The 13920-nt window shown below is 35.1% G+C and overlaps 1 long non-coding RNA gene across 1 annotated transcript; it reads right to left on the bottom strand.

Moving 5' to 3' along the window:
• Nucleotides 1-10617: 10617 nt before the first annotated feature.
• On the bottom strand, nucleotides 10618-13635 carry LOC148199982 (uncharacterized). Its single transcript, XR_015786250.1, has 3 exons — nucleotides 12677-13635; nucleotides 12479-12574; nucleotides 10618-10896 (listed from the first exon to the last, which is right to left on the bottom strand). It is a non-coding gene; the product is annotated as an uncharacterized LOC148199982 (long non-coding RNA).
• Between the last annotated feature and the right edge of the window lie 285 nt (nucleotides 13636-13920).

Genomic DNA, 13920 nt, shown 5'->3' on the forward strand with positions numbered 1-13920 from the left:
TATGAATCAAACAGGAAAGGTTTTTAGCACAAGGACGATGCGTGCGATCACACATGTGCCTAAACCTTTAAAACATATTTTTGTAATTTTATTTAAAAGAGAGAAAAGGTTTTTAGCACAAGGACGATGCGTGCGATCACACATGTGCTTAAACCTTTGAAACGTATTTTTGGCATTTTTTTTTAAGAAAGAGAAAAGGTTTTTGGCACAAGGACGATGCGTGCGATCACACATGTGCCTAAACCTTTAAAACGTGTTTTTTTGTAATTTTAATTATTTATTTATTTTTGCCTTTTTTTTTTTTTTTAAAATGCAGCAAATAAATCAAGTCCAATAAATAAATAAAAATAAACACCAGATATATAGGAGTGGGGGTTATCATACAAGTGGTTACATACAGAAAAAAACAAATAATAAAAATAAAGAAATAAAAACTTAGGAACAAAGCGAGAGAAACAAACCAACAAGAATAGGGGTGCAGAGATAAAAACCAGGGGTTGAAGCTCTTTGGTTTGGGCCCAAAACTTCTTCTTCAACTTTTTATCTGCCAGAGTGTAAATATGAAAAATCGAGGTGCATCCCGAAATGTGTGTCAGGTCCAATTCCCCTTTCCTTCTTTTTTTTTTTTTTTTATTTTGTTTGCCCATGATGGGCTTAAACCCAAACGAAAACGGGGTGTGAAACATGAAACCGTGGGTGCAGATAAAATTCTTTTTAATTTTACTATTTTTTACTTGGCCCAAAATCTCTTCAGCACATTAGGGGTTCATCTCCCTTCTCTTCATTCTTCCATTTCATTTAACTAAGACAGGGGTCTCTTTCTTTCTGAGTAAGGAAGAAAACACAAAGACGTCCACCTCCGACCACGTCCCAGCCGCCGCCCTAACAGCCACCGCGGGAGGACCCTTTACCTTGTCCGAAGCTTCGCCGGCGACGCAAAGTGCCACCAGGACCGCCGCTGACCACGCCTCAGATCTCCCTTCTTCGCGCGGGAAGCTGACGCACTCTTCTTCTCTTCGCGCCGCGCCGCCGCTACCACCGGTGACTGCGCCACCGCTCCTGTGAGCAAGCTTCCGCGCCACCACCTCTTCCTCCCTCCTTCTCTTCTCTGTTTCTTATATGGTAACTCAGGGAGGGATAAATACTGGATTTGTTTTGTTCTGTGTATTGATTTGGGTGTTTAGATTAATTCTCTTTAGTTGCAGGAAAACGACATTGGGAATTCTATGTGATGGGTATTCTGGTTTCGGTTGGCTTTTGCTATGTTTCAGGTGTTTGTTCAAAGTCCCGGTGGCTCATGGTTGCTACGGAGGCAAGAAGAAGATGACGGTGAGGGTCGAGGTGGTCTCTGATTTTGGTGGTTGTTGGAGATGAATGAGGTATGTGGCTGTATGTAACGGTTGGTGGATGTTGGCTATGTATGAATGATGATGGTCATGAGGTGTAGGAAACGTGGTGAAGGTGGAGGTTACGGGTGAAGGGAGTCAAGGAATTTGAGGTTGATAGCCATGGGTGTTCCCAGTAGCCGTGAGTGTTGGAGATGAAGGGAGGCTTGAAAGTCGAGGAGTGGAGACGAAGAATGGGATGGAAATTGGAATCATAGTTGAGATGGTTACGGGTGAGAGGCTTCAAAGGTTGAGGTTTTTATGGTTACAGTGGGCAGAGGCTAGAAAAAAATGAATGAATGAAGATGATGGGCGTTGGAGACGACGGAGAAAAATGTTCAGAGGTGTTGTGCGTGGTCCTCCCCCCTTGCAGTGAAGATGATGAGCTCCTTAAATTGGCAGAAGGAGCAAACTTTGTCGGCAGCTTTCATTGGCTCATAGGTGTCGGCAGACTGTTGATAATGGAATCATTAGTTGGAGGGTTGGTGAAGTGGGAGACAAAGATAATGGGAATAATTCAATGTAGGGCCCCTTTAAAACAAAGTCAGCAACGTCCGAAAACTCAAATTGGACGAACGGTAAATAAAGATGAGTGATCTGCACGAACGAGCTGTAGATGAGCGAGCGTTTTTTAAAAATATTACTGTTTGAACGAGCGCCGGAACAAGCTATTTGCCGAACGTTGTTTGCTGCTGGTCCGAACGCACAAACCGAACGCTGGAAGAAAATGACCGAACGGTTGAGGTTAGGAAACACCGAACGTCCTAAATGAACGAATTGCCGAACGGGCGAATAGTGAACGCTTAAGCATGACAGAACGGTTGAGGCCGAGGACGAACGTCCTAAAGGAATGAGACGAACGTCTGTGATATTATTCAATAAAGAACGAACGTTTGCATGCAGACGGAAGGAACCGATCGTCAAAAAGAATTGGAGCAGAGAAGCGAATGGTCCGTGAAATTGATCGAAACGAACGGTAGCTCAATGTAGAGAAGCCGAACGGTTGAGCATGGTAGAGGCGAACGGTATAAAGATCTGGAGAATAGGAATGCACGAAAGAGGCCGAACGGTAGATGCAGTACGAGCGCACACAAGAGAGGACGAGCGGTAGATGAGAGAGAGCGAGTGGTAGAAGAGGGAGAACGACCATGACGAGCGGTAGATGAGGGGGAACGAATGCCTAAAACCGAACGTTTGGAGACAAACGTCATTAAGACCGAGCGTTCAAAGGAAGACCGAACGCTTACATATCATCATCGGACGTTCACATGAAGACCGAACGTTCATTAAAACATTATAACCGAACGGTTGACTCTTTCTATTGCCGAACGTCCTAAAGCTCAGTATGGACAAACGTTCGAATAAGGCAAAGTACGAATGGTGGAGGACGAACGTTTGAAAGGGGAGAAAACGAACGCGCAAAGTGCAGGACGAACGCTTATGGTCACGCAAGGGCAAGGACGAACGGTCTGAAAGGCAGAGGACGAACGGTCCGAAATCGACCAAACAAAACGTTCGTTCCTAAAATTACAGTCAAGGACGAACGCTCTTTTTTTCTTTAATTATTTTTTAGTTTATACTCTCTTTTTTTTTATATTTTTTTTATTTGTTTCTTTGATGAAAAATAAATTTAATCAACCCGGACGAAATTGGGTGTTGACAGGTTGGACTTTAGGAGCACATGTAACCAAAAAGGATTTCAAAATCTGATGAAGACCCAATCAAATTTCAAAATCCGATGAAAACCCAATTGGATTTCGAAATTCGTTAAGTGTTTTTCACACTCGTAACTGTTTACCCACCTCAGTATATGAAGATATTTTCGGTAACTAGGAGGTGTAGAGAAAAAGCTTGGAGATGCAGGGAGAAACTCTGTTAGTGTTTTTTGTTTTGTTTTATTGTGGACCAGATTTCGGCCCATTAAGGTTTTGGCTTTTGTATGATGTGACCATGTAGGTTTAGTGAAAGAAACTACACAATTTTACATTGAGAACCATTCTATAGTTTTGTTTTCACATTCTAAAATAACAACCACCACCTAAGGAGTTTTTCATTTTCTTTGATTCAACCACATTTTGGGAGTTGTCTTCTACTTATCAGCCCCCAAGGTTTATTTTTTTTTAAAAAAAGCATATGTATCTTCTACTTATTTGATTAGATAAAAAAAAATAAGGTAAAGAAAAGTAGAAAAGGAATAAAATAACATAATCTCATAAGCTACCTCTTCAATTTCACAAAGAAACCATATTGCAATATGTGAATCCCAAGATCGCGTTTGTGGTTCTTTGATGTTGTAGGTTGGGTGCAAAGATGAAGGAGATTTCGCGGTGGTGTGGTTCACGTGGAGAGACTCACGGATTTGGATGATGGTTTATAGTTTTTGCGTTTTCTGGTCTCTGTTTCCAGGTTGATGCGCGAGGAGATGTCGATGAAGAAGATGAACATCATTATTCTCGGCGTGGTGGGTAAGTGGCAAAGAAGGAAACCACTTTCATTTGTCATGTTTTCATGTCACATTCTTTTAACTTACCATGTACACAAAAATTTTAGAGCTCATTCAATATTAACTTATGTGGACATTACGCGGTTAGCAATTTTGATGCCGTTAATAAAAAATATCAAATTAATAAATTTTACAAAAAAGAATATCATTTTGAATGCCAAAAAAACTCAAAGATCACTTTAAACAAAAAAATGATAAATATAACCATCAAAATAGATATTAAGTAAAAAAGAATAAGATAAACCAAAGTAGAAAAGGAATAAAATAATAAAATCTCATCACCCTCTTCAATCTCATAAATAAAGCATCTTCAATTTCATAAACTACCTCTTTCTTAGAGAGGTATTTTCTAATGATTCCACGGATAACAGTCATCAGACTTAGGATAGTGAAGACAAGGTCCACTCTCTAATATTCTCCATACACATGTACTACAATCATCTCTATCTTCATCATAAATGTCAAAATAATGACTTCCTCCTTCCCATGAAAAGCTACAAAAATACAAAGTAACCCTCACAAATAAATTTGGTTTAAAACTAAATTTATAATTCTGTTGATATTGCAATACTTGAATCCCAAGATCATGGTGCTTGTCTTTGCAATGAAAGGTCAAGTTCTTCGAAGCTATATGATTGTAGATAAAAACATCTACTTTGAAAGGAGGAAAAATTAAATCTTCTCCTTCCGAAGCTATAATTCCACTCTCACTTTCTTTCAATTGGAAAGCAAAAAGTATTGTCAAAAGCAAAATTTTGAAAATCGAAACCATCTTTTCTCAATACCTTCTTGAAATTTTTAAAAAACTGTTTCATTCTTATATATTAATCAATGTCAAATTGTATTTAATTTATGACCTTGATTTGAATATTCATTATGGTAAGTTGTGCCACCCTTTAATGTATTAATCAAATTTAATAAAGAATAGTCAAATATTTATTATTTATTTATGGAAAGTATTGAATATTTTTCTATGCAAAAGTAATAACATTAAAACATGTCCTTTTGGAGTCAATCCTTTTAACACATTTTTTTTCAGGAAATTATAAAATCCATATATACTCTCATTAATGCTTTATTGAGTTTTTATAGAGATATAGAAGAAAATAATTTTTTTATTATATTAATGTAAATATTTCAGTCAAATATAAAATAATTATTTATATAAATAAACATTAATTTAATTTGCATAAATAGTTATAAATAAATAAGATTAAATATTTAAGTTTGACATAAATTCTAGCAATTTCAAAAACTAACTTTACATACATTTAAAAAAAATCTTTCCATACAAATCAATTTAAAACTTTGCTTGTGTAATATATATATATATATATATATATATATATATATATATATATATATATATATATATATATATATATATATATATATATATATATTCGTGAAAATCTCGGCTACCTAATTTGAAATATACTCGCCTGAAAGTATTTGGACAAAACGATATCATATATGTCAGGTCATTAACACGGACAAAAAAAATTGTGATTAAGTTAATGTAATAATTAAAGCAAATTAAGATAGAAATAGATAAAATTAATCAAGGCAATTATACAGTAGATTAGGCCATCCAAGTAAAAGCTATATATAAATAAAATAATACCTGAGATAAATTAATTACATTATATTATTAATATATTTATTATCATTTGACACACTTTTAACTTTAGCGTTAGAGTGTTTTTTTCAAACACATATACTAATTTGATCTTGAAGAGAACATAACAACAAATATCTTGATTTGAAGGTGTGAAGTTGGAGGGTGAAGTAGGTGGGAAGAGTTCCCATGGATACATACTTACATTCATCTAATCATTAAGACAAAATATGATAACGTATACATATGATACTAATCACATGAAATATTAACTTTCCTAAACCTGGATTTAGTACATAAAACTAAAGCCTCTTACTACGTTTGAATTATACTCTTATTTCTCCTTCAAATATACTCAAAAACATTCTTTCACACCAAAAATGAAAATAAAAACACAAAAGACAAGATTTTTATACTAATTCGACTCTATATAATCTACATTTAATTATCCAACAACTTGACCTGGATTTCTACTAAAAGATATCAAGAATTATATTATAAGAAAACCTTAACCCATTGTAGACACGCTAACAATCTTGAAAAACCCTTCAAGAATAACAAAGAATTGAGATGCTACACATATTCACCTCAAAATTCATCACACAAGTGAAGTACAAAGGAAATAAATAACATTACAAATAAAGGATTAGAAAGACATCACTTGAAAATGGATTTTACAAACACAACCACCTTTGATATTTTATCTTCTTAGAAAAAATTGATTTCAGTAGTATGAGCACTCTCAAAAACCCATTTGAAAGGTGTACAAATGTTTAAATGTACTGTGCAATAGTGTTGTTGACATGTGCTTACAAAGAGGATTTTTTTCCTAAGTGAAGTCTATACCCCAAGGAGCTTAGGGTTTAGAGGTTACTCTTCTATGTTGTCAGTTTGTGGTGGGTCTTGGTTGATGAAGCCTTCTTCCCTCCTTGTGTGTTGGTTGACGAAGTCTTCTTCTTCTTTCATTGGGAGTTCATTGAAGAAGTGTTGTCTACTCTCTAGTTTGGGGTTGCTTCACGAAGTGTGTTTGTGCCCTTACGTGTTGGATTAGGATCTGACAATGTCATTGAATTAATGTTGTTCATCTTGCTTATGGAGGACCTTTTGTGGTGGTTCATCCAGAGGATTGGTTGTAACACAAATATGCCATTGTGGGGAGGTTGCTATCTTGAGAGTGACAAAAACTCTTAAGAACGGGGGGAAGCAATTTTGGGACTGTCATAATTATAAGGTTTCTTGAGTGGTTTTACTTTTTAATTTTTTGGTAATTTTATTTGGTAATTAATGAAATGTTTATGGTTGGACTTTAGGAGCACATGTAACCAAAAAGGATTTCAAAATCTGATGAAGACCCAGTCAGATTTCAAAATCCGATGAAAACCCAATTGGATTTCGAAATTCGTTAAGTGTTTTTCGCACTCGTAAATGTTTACCCACCTCAGTATATGAAGATATTTTCGGTAACTTGGAGGTGCAAAGAAAAAGCTTGGAGATGCAGGGAGAATCTCTCTTAGAGTTTTCTGTTTTGTTTTCTTGTGGACCAGATTTAGGCCTATTAGGGTTTTGGCTTTTGTATGATGTGACCATGTAGGTTTAGTGAAAGAAACTACACAATTTTACATTGAGAACCATTGTATATTTTTATTTTCATGTTCTAAAATAGTGACCCCTACCTAAGGAGTTTCTCATTTTCTTTGATTCAACCACGTTTTAGGAGTTGTCTTCTACTTATTTTAAAAAATAACAACCAACACCTAAGGTTTAAGTTTTTTTTTTAAAAAAAAGCATATGTACCTTCTACTTATTTGATTAGATAAAAAAATAAGGTAAAGAAAAGTAGAAAAGGAATAAAATAACATAATCTCATTAGCTACCTCTTCAATTTTATAAGAAACCATCTTGCAATATATGAATCCCAAGATTGTGTTTGTGATTCTTTCAAGATGTTGTAGGTTGGGTTCGAAGATGAAGGAGATTTCCGAGTGATGTGGTTGGCGTGGAGAAGGCTCACGGATCTGGAAGATGGTTTAGGGTTTTTGCGTTTTCTGGTCTCTATTTTCAGATGGCGTCATTACGCGGTTATGTGGACATTACGCAGTTATCGATTTAGATGCCTTCAGTGAAAAAGATCAAATTGAATAAATTTTACAAAAAAGATTATCACTTTGAATGTAAAAAAAAAAAACCCGAAGACCACTTTGAACAAAAATAACAAATATAAAGATCAAAATAGATATTAAGTCAAGAAAAAAAATAGAATAAACAAAAATAGACAAAGAATAAAATAATAAAATCTCATAAGCTACCTCTTCAATCTCATAACCATCTTCAATTTCATAAACTACCTCTTTCAAGAGAGGTACTTTCTAATGTTTCCACCAATAACACTCATCATACTTAGCATAGTGAATACACGGTCCACTCTCTAATATTTTCCATACACATTTATTACAATCATCTCTATCTTCATCATAAATGTCAAAATAATGACTTCCTCCTTCCCATAAAAACCTACAAAAATACAAAGTAACCCTCGCAAAGAAATTAGGTTTAAAACTAAATTTATAATTTTCCTGATATTGTAATACTTGAATCCCAAGATCATGGTGCTTGTCTTTGCAATGAACGGTCAAGTTCTTCGTAGCTATATCATTGTAGATTAAAACATCTACTTTGGCAGGAGGAAAAAGCATATCTTCTCCTTCCGAAGCTACAATTCCACCCTCAATTTCTTTCAATTGGAAAGCAAAAAGTATTGTTAAAAACACAATTTTGGAGATCGAGACCATTTTTTCTTAATACCTTCTTGCAATTTTGAAAAAAACTGTTTCAATCTTATATATTAATCAATGTCAAATTGTATTGAATTTATGACCTGGATTTGAATAGGCATTTTGGTAAGTTGTGCCACTCTTTAATGCATTAATCAAGTTTAATAAAGAATAGTCGAATATTTATTATTCATTTAGGGATGTATTGAATATTTTTCTATGCTAAAGTAATAACATTAAAATATGTCCTTTTAGAGTCAATCAGTTTAACACTTTTTTTTCTTTTCAGAAAATTATAAAATTCATACTCTCATTAATGCTTTATTGAGTTTTTTTTATACATATAGTAGAAAATAATCTTATTTATTATATTAACGTAAGTGTTTCAGTCAAATATAAAATATTTATTTATATAAATAAACATTAATTTAATTTGTATAAATAGTTATAAATAGTAAGATTAAATATTTAAGTCTACAAAAATTCTAGCAATTTGAAAAACTAACTTTACATACATTTAAAAATCAATTTGTTTGTGTACTATTATATATATATATATATATATATATATATATATTCAGTTCGTACATTTTAGCAATGTATACCGGATTTTAGTAGACAAAAATCTGACTCCAACATTTTCTTTATCATCCCTACCCTAGTCGCAATTGAAAAAATCAGAAATATTCGCCTAACTCTAATCTACCTTCCTTACTTATCCAATTTGATTCTCTTTCATCTCCATACTTTCCCTTACCCACACACAACAATCCGCGACATCGCAATTTGTTGCTTTTACTCTATACGTTCATTTTTTTTCGAGTTTAATAACAAAATAATTGATGATGTTGATATTGATGTTGATGTTGATTTTTGATTTGAGAGCTGTATTTATATATTTTTCCTTCTGATTATTATTAAATTTTAGAATTAGTAATTTATCTTCTTATACACTTAAACACCCTACTTGATATTTGGATGTTTTCTTCAATATTACTATGAGAGACGATTAGGTTAGGGATTGTAGACAATTCTAAGAGAAAAAAACTTGACATTGAAAATGGAAGTAGCGATTCCATTATGGATTGGCTGATGTTTAGGCGAGTGTTTTTGATTTTTTCAGTTGGCACTAGAAAATGTTGGAGTGAGAGAGATGAAAGAGAAAGCGTTGAGAGGAATGAGAAAGGTGAGCAAGGTTTTGGGGTTTTTTTTTTAGTTTTGAGAATGAAAATTATTAAAATACCCTTAACCTTAAAACTTAGAACCTTAAAACTTAGAATCTATGATATATTAGGATATTTTTGTCTATTAAAATCCGGTACACATTGCTAAAATATATCAACTGAAAAACATACGCAAATTAGCAAACCCATATATATATATATATATATATATATATATATATATATATATATATATATATATATATATATATATATATATATATATATATATATATATATATATATATATATATATATATATATATATATATATATATATATATATATGAACATCTCGAAATATATCCAGCCTGAGAATATTTGGACAAATATTGTGATTAAGTTAATGTAATAATTAAAGCAAATTAGCATAATAATAGGTAAAATTAATCAATGCAATTATACACGTAGATTAGGTTCATCCAGGTAAAAGTCTATAAATAGAATAATATAGGAGGTAAATTAATTATCATTTGACACAATCAAATAACTTTAATGTCACAGTATCTTCAGCGTCAGAGTATCTTCTGTAAGCATATATACCTATTTGATATTGAAGAGACGTGACCACAAATATCTCGATTTGAAGGTGTGAAATTGGAAGGTAAAGTAGGTGGGAAGAGTTCCTCATGGAAACATACTTATAATCATCTAATGATTAAGACAAAATATGACAATATATAAATGATACTAATCACATGAAATATTAACTTTCCTAGATTTAGTACATAAAACTTCAAAGTCTCTCACTATGTTTGAATTTATTCTTATTTTTCCTTCAAATCACTCAACAGCATTCTTTCACACACAAAATGAAAGTAAAACACAAGAGACAAGATTTTTATACTAATTCAATCTATATGAATCTACATTTAATTATCCAACAATCTAACCTGGATTTCCACTAAAAGGTATCAAGAACTATATTATAAGAAAACCTTAACCCATATTGTAGACACGCTAATAATCTTGAAAAACCCTTCAAGAATTACAAAGAAATTGAGATGCTACACACATTCATCTCAAAGGAAATATATAATGTAACATCCCAGAAATATACAGTCATCAACTATATACTTAGAATAATCACATTAATCAATATGGCAAAACAGTTTAATAATACAGTAAGCAGATTGAATAAATGGCCGAACGGCCTTTCATTTAAAACAACGAGCGTTTACAAAACAAGGAGGACGAACGGTTTACAAGAATTGACCGAACGTTCCAATATATATATACAGCAACAAAAGAGCGCTCGCTCACAGACGCTCGCTACTCTAATCAAACTAACTAAATAACCGAACGCCTCACTGTTCGGCCTTCACCTCAACTTCTACTAAATTTTCTTCAGTAACGAGTTCCTCTTCAAGAGTTTGCTCCAGAGACGCATCTCCCTCTGCTCACATCCACACGGATGATCATTGCATTTGACAAGACGGATATACATAGACAAGACAACACAAAGGAATTGCAAGGGTAAGCTTATTGAATTTAATTCAAGTCAAACATACAATTTATACTTATCAATCATATCAAATACATCACAACACATGCATCCAATACATACATTAACTCAAATCAAACTTCCTGATACTAGACAGACTGTCCGGACTGTATGAAACCTGTGTAGCTAAGGCGTCCATGCACTCAGGTGGGGTAACTGGAATGCTCATCAGTATCCACCTGAGGTTAGTCTTTTTGCCAAGTTACAGTTATGGTCTAGACCTCCTGCCATTCCCACGCATGACCTACTCCTCTCTACTCGAGAACGAGCACTCACGGAATATCAGGATGGATCACCATCTAAGCTTACCACGTTCATACTACAAATATCAATATCCAGTCAAGAGTCGTTCCACCCTGGAACGCTCGTTCAAATTCCAAAATCATAATATCATATCATATATGGTTCGCACAATTTATACTTCCCTCAACATCACATTTTCATTCTTAATTACACTTCCATAAAAAGACGAACGTTATTTCACTGTTTGGACGAACGCTATTTAAGATCAGAACGAACGCTATTTAAAGACCAACGCTCGACAGAAGACGAACGCTATTAAGGATGTACGCTCGACAAGGGTCGAACACTATCAAATACAAACGCTCGACAAAAGAACGAGCGCTATCACGAACGGACGCTCGACATAAGGTCGAACGCTACCACAGGCGAACGCTCGACATAAGAACGAACGCTATCAAGAACGGACGTTCGACATAAGGTCGAACGCCACCAAAGACGAACGCTCGACAAAAGAAAGAGCGCTACTAATCGTTTGCCTTTTTGAACGAACGTTCGGTCTAAGACCGAACGCCACTTAGGACGTACGTTTTTAGATCGAGACTCTTGGCTGAATTCAAAATCATAGAAATTGGGATTTATATAAGATGAGATATTTAAAGTTTATGTTTCAATAATTTGACTAAAAGTTCACGGGGATATTATCAAAATTCTCAATTCTCACACAACACTCGTGATGTTTACGTCTGGCCGAAAGCACAACGTAAAAATATATTAGAGGGCGTTCGTTCTCAAAGGGAGTCCTTTCCAAATGAAAGGGTCCGACTAATACAAGAATTTACTGATAATACCGAACGGTCAATGACCGTATCAATACGAACGTTCAAATTCATGCACTTTTCATATAATTCTTCTTTTACAGTAACTCATTTTCCAGTATAAACTTTCATGCATTAAATCAATCTTAACATAGTATTTTTCCATACTTCTCATGCTTTTAATCAACATCATATACTAACATTCAAATATCAAAATCATCCACGTACAACGTCACAGACCATTCATACACTCAGCATATAATTCCCAGTACATACATGCAACATTTTCATATATCATCTCAGAATCATAATCCTAAACTCCAAAGTCAAATATCATAAATCATACTTTCAAACATTACGTAACGCGCATGCAGTACAGAGATCATGTGAATTAAATTCTAACAAGCTTCCCTTACCTGGATTGGAAACGTGCTTTCGTTCTTTAAAAGAAAACCAGATCCCAGTATCAACTCTTCTACCCTTTTTCGTTCAAAAACCCAAAAACTCTTCAACTAAAAATTCAGAAAACCAATACTGGTTCAGAGAAGGTGCATGCAGATTTAAAACGAGCTTGCATGTGGAAAATGAAGAGTGGTTGAGGACGTGAAACTTACCCGTTTCAGAATCCAAAACCAATCGGTTTGATGGAAAGCTCACGGTGCAGTGCTGATTATCACGGTGCTGAAACGTGAACGGAGAAAAGGAGGGTGAGTTGCAGAAGAGGGAAGACGGAGAGTTCTAGAGAGAAGGAGGAGAAAAATGAGGGTTTGGTTTTCTGAGGAAGATGAAAGAGCACGCAGAGAAGGGAAGAGTGTTTCAGAAAATTAGTTTCTCTTCCCAAGTCAAACGGACATTCTCTCCTGCGCTGCCACTTGGCTTCCACTATCAAACTCAGAACCTTCCAATTTGACACCTGGCGGTGGCATGCAGAGTGAGGGCGTGTGCTTCTTTAATGGCACAGAACACGTGTCACACGTATTAATGGAAGCAGGGAGGTGACTAAGCAGAATAATTAATGGGGCGTGACAATCCCCCTAACTAAAAAAAATTTTCGTCCTCGAAAATGGAAGACTTACCAGGGAAATAGATGAGGGTATAGGTCCTTCATGGCATCCTCAACTTCCCAAGTAGAATCACCAGTTTTGTCGTCCCACAACACTTTCACCAAACGAACATCCTTCCCTTTGTATAGCCTGGTGCGTTCGTCTTCAATGCGAATTGGCTTCATTTCAAACGTTCGATCTTGGCGAAGTTGAATGTTTTCCAGCTCCAATATGTGCGAGGGATCAGCTACGTACTTCCGAAGTTGCGAGACGTGAAACACTGGATGAAGGTTGGACAACTGTGGAGGTAAAGCCATCTCGTATGCAACTGGTCCAATCTTCCTTGTGATCTGGTACGGCCCTACGAACTTGGGAGATAATTTCTTTGATCTCAATGCTCTTCCTACTCCAGTAGTTGGATGCAGCCTCAAGAAAACGTGATCACCAGCTTTGAACTCCAAAGGTCGTCTCCTCTTATCTGCGTATGATTTCTGCCTGCTTCTGGACGTCCTCAATCTGTCTTGAATTAATTTCACCTTCTCAGTTGTTTGTTGAACAAACTCCGGTCCTGTTAATATGTTCTCTCCTTCTTGGAACCAGCAAAGAGGTGTGCGGCATTTGCGTCCGTAAAGCGCTTCAAAGGGAGCCATTCCAATGCTTGACTGGAAACTGTTGTTGTAGGTGAACTCAACTAAAGGCAAGACTTCATCCCAAACGCCCATGTGATCAAGTACGCATGTCCTCAACAAGTCCTCTAACGTCTGGATCGTTCTCTCGGATTGACCGTCCGTTTGAGGGTGGTATGCTGAACTCAT

Source organism: Vigna umbellata, chromosome 4 (assembly GCF_029865625.1).
Source record: "Vigna umbellata cultivar VRB3 chromosome 4, Vumbellata_1.0, whole genome shotgun sequence".
Taxonomy (NCBI): domain Eukaryota; kingdom Viridiplantae; phylum Streptophyta; class Magnoliopsida; order Fabales; family Fabaceae; genus Vigna; species Vigna umbellata.